General features: G+C 45.2%; 1 protein-coding gene across 2 annotated transcripts in view; it reads left to right on the top strand.

Moving 5' to 3' along the window:
- Nucleotides 1-240: 240 nt before the first annotated feature.
- Nucleotides 241-16,627, top strand: part of GATAD2A (GATA zinc finger domain containing 2A) — a 146,726-nt gene continuing 130,339 nt past the window's right edge. Inside the window, exon 1 of one of the 2 annotated variants that reach the window (XM_082268075.1) lies at nt 241-559. The gene's annotated coding sequence lies outside the window, so the exon portion shown is untranslated. The remainder of the gene's footprint in view (nt 560-16,627) is intronic. The other variant, XM_082268079.1, reaches the window with a different exon arrangement.

Here is a 16,627-nt window from a genome sequence, read left to right as displayed (position 1 = left end):
ATTGGCTTAGGGCCGATTCTTGCTATTTTTCCTATTGGCGGACGCACAAGAACCGTTGTAGCACCGCCCCCGGCATGGTGCGAGAAGCTCTTTCTGGAGAGCGCCGACCAGGCGTGCGGTCTGTTGTTTGAAGACGTCACAATGAGACATTTCAGTCATGAACGTTCGAACGTAATCGGAGATGGCGCCCTGTAGGCTGCCTAAGCTCCGCCCAGTGTGTTCTCCCGTGTTCTATCTCCTAGCTCCATGGCCTCGGGTGCTCCTATTTTCCTGTGGTTGGCCTAGTCGTCTGTCCATCACGCAGTAGATACACGGAAGCGTGGCGCCGGTGCGGTTTTCTGCCTAGCAACCGCGAAGCCGGCTTTAAAGCGGTAATTTCGGCTCCGCTGGAGCCCTTCTCTGTGCTCGCCTACTGAAGTCCCGTTTCGGAATTCCTCGTCCCCCCGAAGAGGCCGTAGAGCTTGCCGGTTCCCAGGTGGCTGAGTAGAGCCCGGACACAGACACGGAGTCGTCCTCGCTGCGGCCGGACTTGGGGGAGGAGTCTGGTCCCCCTTCTGAGGTGAGGGCTCTATCTCGGAGTAGGGGTGAGAGGCCTTGTTCCAGGGCTTAGCCGTTACCGCTCTGTTCTCACAAGGGAGACCTTGGGCCACAAGGCTCAACTGCTGGGCCGTGCACCTAGGTCATTGTTTTAATGAGCATTAGGCTGTGAGTGTTCGTCTGTAGACCAGTGACCAATGGCTGCTATTATTGTTCTAGGCTAGGGGCAGCCCTCTACTGCTTGGACTGGTAACCTGACACACGTTAGAAGGGCCTCATTGTCCAAACATACTTTCTTCACCTTAAATTACAACTTGGCCTGCCCTTTCTGCTCCCCCCTCCTTACACCTCAATTTATTTTCAATAAACTTTATTTAAGCACTTCCCCTTTTCTTGCCATGGTGATATGGTGTCTTTGCGCAGACATGCAGGAAGGCTCAGGTTCTGAAAGAGTTCGACGCTTCTGCACACATGCAAAGACTGGCACAAGAGAAGTGGGAACCCCCCCTACCCCCCCCAATGTACTGGTCTCTACCAGGGCTGGAAGGATGGGCACTACCTACTGGGCGCATACACAAGAATGGTGGTGCCAGAGCAGACTGAGTTCTTGCTTTAAAGTGGTTGTAAACCCATGAAACTTTTTTTTTTTGCTGCAACCTGAAAGAGAAACACATAATGAGCTAGTATGCATCGCATGCTATCTCATTATGAAATACTTAATAACGAGCCCCCGCCGTGCCTCCCGCTCACCTGTATGACGGCGACATGTCCAGGCGCCTGTCTTCTGCGATCGCGGCATCCGGCCATCTGGTCGGAGCCGCAGTGACGTCACTCCCGCGCACAGGAGCCGACGGTCACGGCACGGGGCTCTGAAGAAATGGCACCAGCGGCCGTTCCTTCAGAGCGCATGCGCCAGTGACATCACTGGCTGAATGTAAGGTAAATATCTCCTAAACGGTGCAAGTTTAGGAGATAGTTACAGCACCTATAGGTAAGTCTTATCATAGGCTTACCTATAGGTAAAAGTGTCAGAGGAGGGTTTACTTCCTCTTTAAGTTCTATATAAAGTGTTGTAAAACTCAACAGTAAGTGCCCATTCACACTACCGCGACTGGTCAGCCTGGCAAGTCGCGGTCCATGCAGTGCTACGGGAACCGTTTTAATAGGAGCGACTCAAGTCCCTCCGACTTAGAAAGTAGTTCCTGTACTACTTTGGGGCGACAGCGGAGCGACTTGCATTGACATTCATTATATGAAGTCTGTGCAAGTCGCGGTGCACGTGACTTCACAGGTCGCCCCCGAAGTCGTGCCGCGCTAGTGTGAACTGGCACTTAGGCTGCGTTCACATGTAGGTGTTTTTCAGCTCTAAGGATCAGCTCAAAAAATGCCCGACAAGACAAATCCTATTCATTTCAATGGCCCCTGTTCACATCTGAGCGTTTTGACGCCTTGAGCAAAACGCCTGACGCCCCAAAAAGTACATGAGCTTCTTTTTGGGCAGATTACAGGCGTTTTTGCCCAATAGACTTAATGCAAACGCTGGAAAGGCGATGTAGAGCATTTTCACAAGCGTTTTGCAGGTAAAACGCCTGGAAAAACTCCTATAAAATAGCAACGCCTAGATGCGAACATAGCCTTAGGCTCCATTCACACCTTTTTTGCAGGTGTTTGGAGGAAGGCATTGACCTCTAACAAAAACGCTTTTAATCTGCCAAAAAAGAAGCTCATGTACTTTTTTTGAGCTTCAGGCAACAAGACGCTCCTATATGAACAGGGGCAATTGAAATGAATGGGATTTTGCTTGTTGGGCTTTTTTTGAACTTCAGAGATGAGCGTTTTACGAGCTGAAATGCTCTCAGGTGTAAACAAGGCCTTAAATTCACACTACTGCGACCTACAAGTTATGCGACTTGAGTACTACTTTGATGCAACTTTAGAGCGAGGGAGGGGCTGCACCCCAGGGAATGCCTGTGATGTCGTGTCCAAATCACACCGAAATCTAGATACGGATCCCACATGGAGGAGACTTTTTATTAAAGTCTATGGGCACAAGTCGGATAGAAGTCGCCTTGAAGCAGTAAGGAAATCTTTTCTAAAGTTGAAGCGACTTCAGTAGTGCTAATTAAGATGGCTAGCATGGGCTTTTACGTGTCATCAGTGTTAATTTTGGCATTGAATTTGGATTTAGTTTTAGTCAGTCTTTTGACATAGTTTCATATTTAGTCAACGAAAATCTCCAGTATGTTGTTGACTAAAATTGAATGGGTTTAGTTAAATTGTAATGCATTATTTAAATGAGTTGTAAAGGCAGAAGGTTTTTTATCTTTATGCATTCTTTGCATGAAGATAAAAAGCCTTCTGTGTGTAGCAGCCCATAAAAATTACCTGAGCCCTATCTCTATCCAGCGATGTCTGGGATGCCCCCCCCCCCCCATATTGGCTGAGACACAGCAGCAGCGCCATTGCTGTCAGTCAAAGTATTTTAGCTAATCAGGAGAGAGGGGCGGGGGTCGAACAGCAACTCTGTGTCTGAATGGACACACAGAGCTGCAGCTCGGCTTGGTTTCCCCTATAGCAAGCTGCTTGCTGTTGGGGCACTCGACATAAGGGAGGGGCCAGTAGCAGCGAAGAGGGACCCGAGAAGAGGACGATCTGGGCTGCCCTGTGCAAAACCACCACAAACATGAGACTTTACAATCACTTTAAGAATTTCTTTAGGTTTTCCAAACTCATTCTATACTCCTGGATTAAAACCATCTAATATCATGTTTAAAATATTAGGATTTGAACAAACTGATACAGATTTAGCTATATGGTCTGAGGAGGCCTGTTATGCTGCACACAGTGCTCTGGATGGTCTGAGGAGGCCTGTTATGCTGCACACAGTGCTCTGGATGGTCTGAGGAGGCCTGTTATGCTGCACACAGTGCTCTGGATGGTCTGAGGAGGCCTGTAATGCTGCACACAGTGCTCTGGATGGTCTGAGGAGGCCTGTAATGCTGCACACAGTGCTCTGGAAGGTCGACTGAATGCCCGTAATGCTGCACAGTGCTCTGGATGGTGGTTTGAGGAGGCCCGTAATGCTGCACATTGCTCTGGATGGTTGTCTGAGGAGGCCTGTAATGCTGCGCAGTGCTTTGGATGGTGGTCTGAGGCTGTCTGTAATGCTGCACAGTGCTCTGGATGGTGGTCTGAGGATGTCTGTAATGCTGCACAGTGCTAACTGCTAAGCACCCTATGAACTCGCTTGCTGGGAGTGGAAGCACTCACAGGCTCTACACAGGCAGAGCTCCGGGTAAACGTCCCTCCCTCACGTTTCAAAAACAGAATTTTTATTTTCGCCCTAGTTTTCGTCAGTGGATGAAAACGTGGTGTACTTTTTGACAAATGTTTTCGTCAACAAAATTAAAACTGCATACTATGTGACTTGGGGTCTGACAAGTTGGATCCCAAGTTGAGGCAGTGTGAACCGACACTCAAGCATGCTTGTTATATATATTGTCAGTCCCCGCGGGATGACAGCACAGACCGGATGATTTCTTCCCCCCATTGACCAGTCTTGGAGTTCCCAGGAGGGTCTCTTTATTTTGCTTTTATCCACGCACAGATGTGAGTGCATAATTTTATTTATTAAATGTGTTTTATGGTCTGCACTTAGAGGCGCCTCCCTCTCTTTTTTTTGTTATACTAACTGTGGAAACTAAGGGGGTTAATCCTCCGCATTGTGGAAAAAGGCTGTTTGATCCTGTCTTCTGTTCCTCCACTTCTTTCACTATCCCCAATCCATCTCCTGATAGAACAGAGCCTTGGGGGCAAGCTACACATGCTCAGTTTGGCGTGTATTAAAAGTGTGGGTTTTTTTTTCTTTTTGGGGGGGTGGGTGGGGGGGGGTGCATGTGATCAGCACAGAGCAAATCCGCACTGTCCAGACAGTCGGGTCCTACAGCCTCATAGGACAGTCAGAGGGGAATGAAAACCCCCTCTACAAGCTTTAACAAGTGCTTGGCCGGACACTAATAGAAGTTGCAAGACTGCTATATACTGCTCATTGATTTACCAGTTTATATTAAAATAGTTTCATTTCCATGTACTGTGTGAAACAAGCTATAGTGAATGCAGCGTCCTGGGTTTAGAAACCCTCTAAAGACAAAACCTTTTCTTTTTAAAATGAAGTGGTAAATGGTATTATTTTTTTTTTTTTCCCATGAGGGACTATTTCCTTTTTACTTTCTGTGCTGTGGACGCAACAGAAAGTCAAGAGGACACCATTTAGATAGGCACCCGTTTGAGAGAATCTACAGTTCTTGCCGGCAGAGAAAGTGCCAGTCCTGGCCACACACAGACTGGACTCGGCTATCTGTCCTAGTCAAAAAAAAGGGTGCTGCCGCATTTGATCCAGCCACCATCTGAATGAGCCCTAAGGGAACCTCCCTTCCTATGGCCAGTTCACACCACCTATGGTGCAGGCACCATTATTTGGTAATGGCACTTCGATTACTATAGCAAACACACCTGCTTTTGCAGCCACCAAAACGCATGGTACTGGAGTTTTTAAAAAGTCACGCCCGTCGTACATTTTGGCAGCCCCTTTAAAATAAATGTGAGCCCCTGCATTATAATGGGAACCAGCCTCTAAAGTAGAACTAAAATCACATTTTAACCCCATCCCACCACCGCCTTCTGGCCCTTTAAAAGCGTCTAAATGCAGGGAGGCGGAGACAGGCATTCGGGGTATATGGCCACTGTGATTGGCTGTTATAGCAGTCAAATGATCGGAAAGCTCCTGATCACAAGTTTGCATCGGGAGCTTTCCGGTCCCTGCTGGGGGTGCGCGGAGCACTTTTGACATTAAATCCCACCTGCCGAGAGGCCACATGTATGCGTCCCATCGGCGGGAAGTGGTAAAAACTGAGAGCAGACAGACTATTTATTTCAGAGAGATGCATTTTCTTTATTGCAGAAGAGAAACTGCACCTGCCTGCTGGCAGTTCTTTTTATAATGTACATGGAGATGCACGGCTCAGTTTACATTTCGGCACAGTGCCTGTGTACCAGGATGGGTTGACTGAACTGTGTGTATGTGTGGAAGTGAGGCTTGGTTCACACCTACAGGTGTGACTGTGCACAGACGCGTTTCAGCATGTCGCACTTAGGGTAACTCGTTCATTTCCTGTGCATGAGAAATGCAGGAAAAGAGGTACCTGATCACATGGTGTTGCACCACAATGCATTTTGGTGCATGCTAGCAGATACATGGGGTGCCATTAATTACTGGCACTGCCATGTGTCTTAAAGGATAGTGCATTTCTCCGGGTGTTGAGAATGCACGTGATTGTGTGCATTCCTAACACACCTGGACGTGAACCTAGCCATACATCATCCTTCAACAGTCAATCAAGACTCGGCAGAAGCCAGAGAGAAGATGCTGGCGAGGAACCTTTCAGGCTTTGAACTGTTTGAGGTAAGGGTCCATGCATACTGGGCTAAAAAAAACCCGCTGCTTCCACACAAGTTTTTTTTTTTTTTTTTTTTCTTTTCCTTCTCTTGCCTATAGAAGCATATCAGTGTTAGCCTATGAGTCTATGCACATTTGGGTCCTTTAGAGGCAGAAAAAAACTCCTGGATCACGTTTTTGAGAGGGGCTTTAAGGCAGATAAAACGCTTAATGCTCCTAAACACACGTTTTAGGAGCAATTGCATTTCAAAATGTCCATTGGGAAATGTTTTGGATCCTCAGCCATGTATAATGGCTTCACTCCCATCCACATTTGTGAGTGAGATTCTCATGGTCTATGTATTGGCGCTTTTCACTGCGAATACCTGCTTGGCACAGCTCGGTTCAGTTTGCTTTTCCACTGGGTGGTACGAGTCGGCACGTTTTAGCACAATATAGGCTCTACTCGGCTCAGTTTGCTTTTCTACTAAAGTAGTAAGTGGGTGGGATTACAATGATTCTCTGACCAATCAGTGGCTAGTAGTGACAAACAATCAAGGCTGCATGCAAAGGATTGTGGGATATGGTATAGGTACGGCCCGCGTGGAACCCCAACCGAGGTGGTACTGTTTAAGCGAGCCGTACCAAGTAGTGGAAAAGCGCCGCTGTATCAAACCATACGAACCGTTCAAACGCGTACCATGCAGGACGTGGAAAAGCGCCAAGTGAGCAGTGAGCCATACCATGCAGTGGAAAAGCACCGTAAGTGTTCAATAAAACCGGAAGCATACTACACTATAAGTTATGTATTGCACCCTCTTTTTTTTTTTTTTTTTCTTGTATGTACTGCAAGGGCCTGTGTGATGTTAACAAATTGAGTCGATTAGGTATTACATGGTTTTGGTTAGTCTAAAAGCAGTGGTCCTCAACTCCGGTTCTCAGGGCCTACTAACGGGCCAGATTTTAAGTATTACCTTGGGGGAGATACAGACTAGAGTACTGCAATCGCTGAGTATCAAATGAAATCATCTGGGATGTATTTCAGTTATCTTGCAAACCTGTCCTGTTAGTGGGCCCTGAGGACCAGGGTTGAGGACCACTGCTCTAAAGGAGGTTGTACAATCAGATTTAATAGTGTATGGCCATCTCTGGTTATCTCCAAAACAGGTCTTCTCGCTGGAAGACTTGCCTCTTGTTCTGGGGACATCTTTACCAAATGTTGAATTTCCCTGATAGTCACCAGTACAAATTGAGATTTGGAACCTACCTAATGGGGACACAGAAATAAAAAATGAGGGTCTAACCCTTTCAGATTCTATCAAAAACTAAAAAAGTTTTGTCACAGATACAATTCACTTCTCTTGCATACAGCTAGCTTGCTAAATTGACTATGTTACATGTTCAGTGAGTCTAGTTTTGCCCATGCATTTGTACTGCTCTGTCAGGTAAGTGAAGAAGTGCCAATGATAAAAAAAATCAAGTGTTTTCATTTTGGGTGGAATAGTAAAGGGCATTATTGGCTGTGCTCCACTGGGGAGATATTCCTTCCCTTTCTGTGCCACAGACAAATCTGGGAGTGAGAGAATATTATACAGTTTGTCACTCACATAAATGGGTGACTCCTTTAGAAGATTTCCCCTCATCTCATGTTTAGTTGACAATAACATTTTGGATTTCTCATCACTTTTTATCTATGAAACCATTTTTGTCTATACATAACTCTAGGATATGCATGCACTAGTACTGGCCTTAGCAGCTTATATTAACAAAAGGAGTTACCTGATTGTTACTAGATTTAGCTATACACACACATTCTGGTGATACAGAAGTTCAGTAGTAGTATTTCTGGCAATGGTAAGAACTCACTATCCTCTATCTACATTTCAAATAAACATGACGGTCAGGGCACCATGGTATTTGAAAAACTATAAGTAACCCAGCAACAATTTAGTGGGTCATAGTCCACCTCTATTGAGGCCAATCTGTATATTCACAGTATGTATGGACATTCAGGTTCTGTCATTGTAAGAGCCGGTTTTCTATTATGTGTAAAATGTTTGGATAAAAATCAGACATGAAAATTGTGCTTTTTCCCTAAAGACCAGCCCATTGGGATTTATTGGTATAGTTTAATCATAACCTTTTTCTGTTCCTGTAAGTTGTTCTGTTCATTAGTTGGTTCTAAAATGTAAATATTTTTACCTTTTTAAAGCTGTAGTATACCGCTTTTTGACACTTTTACCTACAGGTAAGCCTATAATAAGGCTTACCTGTAGGTATAATTAATATCTCCTAAACCGGCACGGTTTAGGAGATATTTGCAGTGCATGCAGTCGCTCACGCGAGAGGCGCATGCGCTCTGAAGGTCCGGGGGGACCTTCAGTCCGGACCTTCAGTTTTCCTAGCCGGCAGCTTGCCGGAAAATCACTCCCACGCGCATGCGCGGGAGTGACGTCATCGCGGCTCCGGCCAATCACAGCGCCGGAGCCGCCAAACCCGGAAGAGACGCCGAGGGATCATGGCGGCGCCCGCAGCGATGTCCGGGGGTCCGTGTCGGGGCTTCGTTCGAAGGTAAGTAATGCGATGCATACTAGCTCATTATGGCTTTGTCTTGCAGGTTTTTTTTTTTTTTTTTTTTTTCTTCATTTTCGGGTTTACAACCGCTTTAAGTGCCGGTTCACACATATGTGATGCGGGAACCCCCCGCAAATTCACTGCGGATTCCCGCATCGCACTCAACTCGCAAGCAGTTCACACTGCCATATGCAAATCGCTGGGGGTGTCAATACAAAGTAACGACACCCCCAGATCAGTTCGCATATCGCAGTGCGAACTGTCAGTTTGGACATGAATCGGATCACATAGGTGTGCACACCCATGCTATCTGAGTCAAAGCCAAGGGTTTTCATTATGTACCAATATGACTTTGTAGACACTGGCATCCTAACAACCAATGACATCATCAGTTAATAAGGAGGATGTCTGTTGCCTCCACAGCATCCTTGCTTAACCCTCCTGCACCCTTTTCACTCAGCACTGGGTGACAGCTGACAGAGAAGAGCAACATTGGCATACTAGTCAGTACCAGTGTGCAAAAGTGTATTTGCTTTGGAAGAAAAATGCACCTCTAACGTTGTGTCCTGTGTGTCGCTGTTGCTACATTAAACAAAGCTATTAGAATTTTTTTTTTTTTTTACATTTTAGAGTGGGGTGCCTCAAGACTGTCCATAATTTAAAGGGGTGCCTCGACTGAAGAAAAGGTTGAGAAACACCGCCTTAATGCATTCCCTGCTTATAAGATATAGATAACAACTATTAGGAGCAAAAAAAAAACCTTTTTGTGCAGAGAGGGGAGTCCAGCACCCCTGTTCAGTTCTGTGGGGTGTTTGTGAACTGTGAATATTGGTTGAAATGCACTTTGAAACTCTGGACAGAAGGCCAGTGTCTCAGGGGACAGATGTAATCCCCACTGGTGTTATTTCCTAGTAGTTGCATGGCTAGGTGTGTGTGTGTGTGTGTGTGTGTGTGTGTGTGTGTGTGTTTTTTACCAAAAACCATCTTTCTTAAAGTCTAACGAAAAGCAAAACTTATTTTTAGTTTTGGAAAGTGTGCCCTGTTAGGTTTTTATTGCGGTCTGTGCCCCTGTTAGGGCGATTTACCTGGTCTCTTAGACCTGTTATCATTGAAAGTAAAGGAAAATCACACATTTTTTGGGTTGTCCCCAGAAAAGTAATAGAGGGGAAATCTTCCAATGGTGACACTAGTCGGGTGTCACCAAGGAATTCCCCTTAATTGTAGGGATTTCCTTTCACTTCTTTTTTGGCTAAGGGACAGGAAGTGAAGGAAAATCTCCGCACACAAATGAAAGGGAAAATAAAAAATCTGACAAGGGCTATAATAACCCCCAACCCCCCCCCCCCCTCCCCCGCCTCTATCCTTTATGAGGAAAAAAAGGTTTTGCCTATAATTCTACTGTAAAGATATGAATGTGTTTTTTTTTTTTTTTTTTTTTTAATGCTCTTCTATAACTTCTTTTTATAGTAGACTATCCTAGGTGTGTTATTTATAATTTATGGGCCTAGAGTCACGCCCGTTGTTGCAGGCTCTGATCTTCAGAGTGAGGTCCTATGAATAATATGTAACTTGACCTGTTTGCTACTAGTTAAGGTGTACGTTTTATGAAATGGAGAAGTTTTCTCTCAGTTCTCTTCTCGGCAGTTCTCCAGAGGACAATTATCTTCTCTGGCACCCTGTTTATGAAGCGAAGAACTTCAGTTCTTTCACGGAGAACAGAGGAGAAAAATCACTGAAACATCCTGGTGCCCGTTTATTAAAGAGGAAGTAAACCCTCTGAAAAAAAATGTGAAAAAAAAAAAAAAACCCTGTAAAGACAAAGGCATAATGAGCTAGTATGCATTGCATACTAGCACATTATGAAGTACTTAACTAAAAACGGAAGCCCCCGCAGTGCCGACAGGACGGCAGACATGCTTCCTGGATCGGGTCCTCCGGCCATCTTGATTGGCTGGAGGTGCGATTACATCACTCCCGCGCATGCGCGCGGGACCCTAAATTACCACTGCTGAGTACAAGGGCATTCTCAGAGGAGACCCCCCCCCATCTCATGTTGGTAAAATAGTCCCCCTACACTATATATATATATATATTTAGTGGGTACGAAATGTATTCAGACCCCCTTAAATTTTTCACTCTTTGTTATATTGCAGCCATTTGCTAAAATCATTTAAGTTCATTCTTCTTCCTCATGAATGTACACATAGCACCCCATACTGACAGAAAAACACAGAATTGTTGCAGATTTATTAAAAAAGAAAAACTGAAATATCACATGGTCCTAAGTATTCAGACCCTTTGCTGTGACACTCATATATTTAACTCAGGTGCTTTCCATTTCTTCTGAGCATCCTTGAGATGGTTCTACACCTTCATTTGAGTCCAGCTGTGTTTGATTATACTGATTGGACTTGATTAGGAAAGCCACACACCTGTCTATATAAGACCTTCCAGATCACAATGCATGTCAGAGCAAATGAGAATCATGAGGTCAAAGGAACTGCCTGATGCGCTCAGAGACAGAATTGTGGCAAGGCACAGATCTGGCCAAGGTTACAAAAAGATTTCTGCTGCACTTAATGTTCCTAAGAGCACAGTGGCCTCCATAATCCTCAAATGGAAGACGTTTGGGACGACCAGAACCCTTCCTAGAGCTGGCCGTCTGGCCAAACTGAGCTATCGGGGGAGAAGAGCCTTGGTGAGAGAGGTAAAGAAGAACCCAAAGATCACTGTGGCTGAGCTCCAGAGATGCAGTCAGGAGATGGGAGAAAGTTGTAGAAAGTCAACCATCACTGCAGCCCTCCACCAGTCGGGGCTTTATGGCAGAGTGGCCCGACAGAAGCCTCTCCTCGGTGTAAGACACATGAAAGCCCACATGGAGTTTGCTAAAAAAAACACCTGAAGGACTCCAAGATGGTGAGAAATAAGATTCTCTGGTCTGATGAGACCAAAATAGAACTTTTTGGCCTTAATTCTAAGCGGTATGTGTGGAGAAAACCAGGCACTGCTCATCACCTGTCCAATACAGTCCCAACAGTGAAGCATGGTGGTGGCAGCATCATGCTGTGGGGGTGTTTTTCAGCTGCAGGGACAGGACGACTGGTTGCAATCGAGGGAAAGATGAATGCGGCCAAGTACAGGGATATCCTGGACAAAAACCTTCTCCAGAGTGCTCTGGACCTCAGACTGGGCCGAAGGTTTACCTTCCAACAAGACAATGACCCTAAGCACACAGCTAAAATAACGAAGGAGTGGTTTCACAACAACTCCGTGACTGTTCTTGAATGGCCCAGCCAGAGCCCTGACTTAAACCCAATTGAGCATCTCTGGAGAGACCTAAAAATGGCTGTCCACCAACGTTTACCATCCAACCTGACAGAACTGGAGAGGATCTGCAAGGAGGAATGGCAGAGGATCCCCAAATCCAGGTGTGAAAGACTTGTTGCATCTTTCCCAAAAAGACTCCTGGCTGTATTAGATCAAAAGGGGGCTTCTACTAAATACTGAGCAAAGGGTCTGAATACTTAGGACCATGTGATATTTCAGTTTTTCTTTTTTAATAAATCTGCAACAATGTCAACAATTCTGTGTTTTTCTGTCAGTATGGGGTGCTATGTGTACATTCATGAGGAAGAAGAATGAACCTAAATGATTTTAGCAAATGGCTGCAATATAACAAAGAGTGAAAAATTTAAGGGGGTCTGAATACTTTTCGTACCCTGTGTGTGTGTGTGTGTATGTATAATATATATATATATATATATATATATATATATATATATATATATATATATATATATATATTAGCAGGGGGACATGTTTACTGTCTTTAGGGGGTCTGATTGAGGAAGAAGGAAGTCAATAATCTCCTCCTTCCCCCTCAGTTCTCCTGGGATTCTGTCTTCTCTCCCCAATTCTACACCTCTGGGCTGGTGAAACTGGCAGTGTGAATTCTGGCACAGATTGCCAGTGAAGTGCGGAGATCCCACCTTCATAACCTGGCCATTTCTGTGTCAATGTTAGATTCTATGTGTGGAGATGATCAGCGGAGAACATATCCCCCGATCATCTGTTTCATAAACACCCAAGTTACCTCAGTTTTCTTTGTGGGCTCTGGAGTGCCACAAAATTGACACTGGTCCACTGTGTATGATTGTAATCCTTTTTAGATCTAATTTTCAAAAACTCACTCCTGTGATGGCGGTGACCAATGACTAGGTCTCATTTATGACTAGGCCCTACACAGTTTGCTTTAATCTACAAACACCCTTACCTGCATAGGCAGTTTTTTTTTTTTTTTTTTTTTTTTGTAAAGGTGAACTAACCCTTTAGGGTAAAAAGAAAAAAATGTCCCATTGTTTTGTATCGCCTTTTTACACCCCCCCCCCCCATCCTTTCATACTTGCATGAGTCCTATCTCAATCCAGCGCCGTGCCCATCTGCAGCAGCTCTCTACTCAGAGGCAGCAGAGGGGTCCGTTGGCTCTTGCTGCTTTCAATAAAGTTCTGTGAGCAGAGAATTGGGTCGAGCTGTGCTGTGTCACTAGACACACAGTCTGGCTTGGGATCGAACCCGCATTTGTGTCCCCATAAAAAGCTACTTGCTATAGGGGCACACAGAGAAGGTGCCAAGAGCGCCAGTGGGGGACAAAGAGGTTGCTTTGTGCAAAACCATAGCAAAGAGCAGGTAAGTATAACGTGTTTGGTATTTTATTTTTTTAAATCCAGGTAAAGATTTCAGATGTCACAAATTTGTACAACTCGACATTAAAAGTACATGTAGTTCTCATCCGAGATCAATTCAGCATACCAGTATTGTAATTCATGTCACTGGAATGCTTTAAGCGCCCTTTAGAGCCGTATCTAGGGCTGTGCCTAATTGGGACACTAGGGTCACCATAGCACCAAAGCAGGTAGACCAGCATTAAACATTTGGAAAGCAAGTGCATACAAATTTCAGCCATAGCATTACCAGCTAAATTAGGGCTTGACAAATTTTGCTTTGAATCTAGGAGTCGGCTAAAAAAACGTAAGGAGCTAGTTTGTGTGGCGATATGTAACGTGTGTCACAATCTACGTTTTCATGCCGTAATGCCTGCATTTATGTTTGTATGCGGGGGTGGGGTGAAATCAAAAAAATTCCGGGGGAGGGAAATTTTGATATGCTTGGTTGTAACTTTCATTTTTTACAATGAGACATGCAGGGTCCAAAATAGAGCGGGGGGGGGGGGGGAATGGTGAAGAGAGGTAGGTGAGCAGAGTTGGGGGGGGAAATGGTGAAGAGAGGTAGGTGAGCAGAGTTGGAGGGGGGGGGGGTTAGCAGCGTGTGGGAGATGGTGAAGAGAGAGGGGGGGGGTAAGCAGAGTTAGTGGGGATAAGTGGGGGGGTGGAGATGATCAGAGCTGGGCTGTTCCGTGCTGTCAGGACATGTATTGGGGGTGGGAGTAGAGGCTGCTGGGAGGGAATACGCAGGGACTGGTGTCTGGGTCCTTGGACAGGACGGCGGGGAGCGGGCACGCACAGAAGTTGCGGAGTACATGCAGTGACACCGAAGAGTCAAGCTCTGCATAGGACAGTCGGCAAGAGCGCAGCTCAAGTGCATGTTTTTATAGCCCTCTAACACCAACCGAAAGTGTAAATGAGGCTTAAGAAAGTCCAGTAAATTGCAATATCCTAAATGCAAACACTTGGTAGAATATAGTATTTGATATAAAGTTGATTTCTAATTAGCTGCTGTGGGTTGCTGTCCATCCCGTTTGCTTTGTATCTCATATATTCAGGATCTCACAAAAGTGAGTACACTCCTCCACATTTTTGTAAATATGTTTATCTTCATGTGACAAATCTGAATAAATTACACTTTTCTACAATGTAAAGTAGTGAGTGTACAGCTTGTAAAACAGTGTAAATTTGCTGTTCCCTCAAAATAACTCAAAAAGCCGTTAATGTCTAAACCACAGGCAACAAAAGTGAATAAACACCTAAATGGAGATGTCTAAATTGGGCCTAAAGTGTCAATATTTTGTGTGGCCACCATTATTTTCCAGCACTGCCTTAATCCTCTTGGGCATGGAGTTTACCAGAGCTTCACAGGTTGCCACTGGAGCCCTCTTCCACTCCCCCATGATGACATCATGGAGCTGGTGGATGTTCGAGACCTTGCGCTCCTCCACCTTCCATTTGAGGATTCTCAAAAGGGTTTAGATCTGGAGACATGCTTGGCCAGTCCATCACCTTTACCCTCAGCTTCTTTAACAAGGCAGTGGTTGTCTTGGAGGTGTGTTTGGGGTCGTTATCATGTTGGAATACTGTCCTGCGGCCCAGTCTCCGAAGAGAGGGGATCCTGCTGTGCTTCAGTATGTCATAGTACATGTTGGCATTCATGGTTCCCTCAATGAACTGTAGCTTCCCAGTGTCGCAGCACTCATGCAGCCCCAGACCATGACACTACAACCACCATGCTTGACTGTAGGCAAGACACACTTGTCTTTGTACTCCTCACCTGGTTGCTGCCACACACGCTTGACACTATCTGAACCAAGTTTATCTTGGTCTCATCAGACCACAGGACATGGTTCCAGCAATCCATGTCCTTAATCTGCTTGTCTTCAGCAAACTGTTTCTTTCTTGTGCATTATCTTTAGAAGAGGCTTCCTTCTGAGATAACAGCCATGCAGACCAATTTGATGCAGTGTGCGGCGTATGGTCTGAGCACTGACAGGTTGACCCCCCCCACCCCTTCAACCTCTGCAGCAATGCTGGCAGCACTCATACATCTATTTCCCAAAGACAACATCTGGGATATGACGCTGAGCATGTGCACTCAACTTCTTTGGTCGCTCATCGCGAGGCCTGTTCCGAGTAGAACCTGTAATGTTAAACCGCTGTATGGTCTTGACCACCGTGCTGCAGCTCAGTTTCAGGGTCTTGGTAATCTTATAGCCCCGGCCCTAGGCCATCTTCATGTAGAGCAACAATTTTTTTTTTTTTTTTTTTTTTTTTTTTTTTTTTCAGATCCCCAGTTAGTCCTTTACCATGAGGTGCCATGTTGAACTTCCAGTGACCAGTATGAGAGAGTGAGAGCTATAACGCCAAATTTAACACCTCTGCTCCCCATTCACACCTGAGACGCTAATGAGTCACATGACGCTGGGGAGGGAAAATGGATAATTGGGCCCAATTTGGACAATTTCACTTAGGGGTGTACTCACTTTTGTTGCCTGCGGTTTAGATATTAATGGCTGTGTGTTATTTTGAGAGGACAGCAAATTTACACTTAGTCCCGGTTCGCACTGCCGCGACTTGTCAGGCGACTGGTCAGCCTGACAAGTCGCGGTCCATTGTGTGCTATGGGAACCATTCTAATAGGAGCGACTCAAGTCGCTCCAACTTAGAAAATAGTTCCTGTACTACGTTGGGGCGACATCGGAGCGACTTGCATTGACTTCCATTATGTGAGTCGCGCCGAAGTCGCGGTATACGCGACTTTACAGGTCGCCCCCGAAGTCGGATCGTTATAGTGTGAACCGACACTTATACAAGCTGTACACTCACTACTTTACATTGTAGCAAAGTGTCATTTCTTCAGTGTTGTCGCATGAAAAGGTATAATAAAATATTTACAAAAATGTGGATTTTGTGGAGGGTTGTACTCACTTTTGTAGATACTGTGTATGTGTGTGTGTGTGTGTGTGTGTGTGTGTGTGTGTGTGTGTGTGTGTGTGTGTATGTATGTGTGTGTATATATATATATATTACGCAAAATATTTCCCTTCTATTCCTGTTATGGTGGCAATTTTTACATTTTGTAATTACCTATATTTTCTTTCACGGTCCCAGCTGTGGTGATCACCCTAAAATTGGATGGTGAATCTCCTTAACAGAAACACAGACAGCCATAAAGTGGTTCTAACCGCTCAACTCTATCCAAATCTAAAAGAAAAATTTTTGCTCTAAAGCCCCGTACACACGTACCGATGGTCGGCTTACAAATGTTCCTCTTTTCTCCCCGGGATGTCGGTGTCTGCTGAAAAGTGCAAAGACAGCACAAGGACAGCACAAGAATTTTGTCCGCCGACTGCAG

Source organism: Pelophylax lessonae (assembly GCF_965119305.1).
Source record: "Pelophylax lessonae genome assembly, chromosome: 1".
Taxonomy (NCBI): Eukaryota; Metazoa; Chordata; class Amphibia; order Anura; family Ranidae; genus Pelophylax; species Pelophylax lessonae.
The sequence above is the reverse complement of the archived record's forward strand: the minus strand, read 5'-3'. Positions and strand labels throughout refer to the sequence as shown.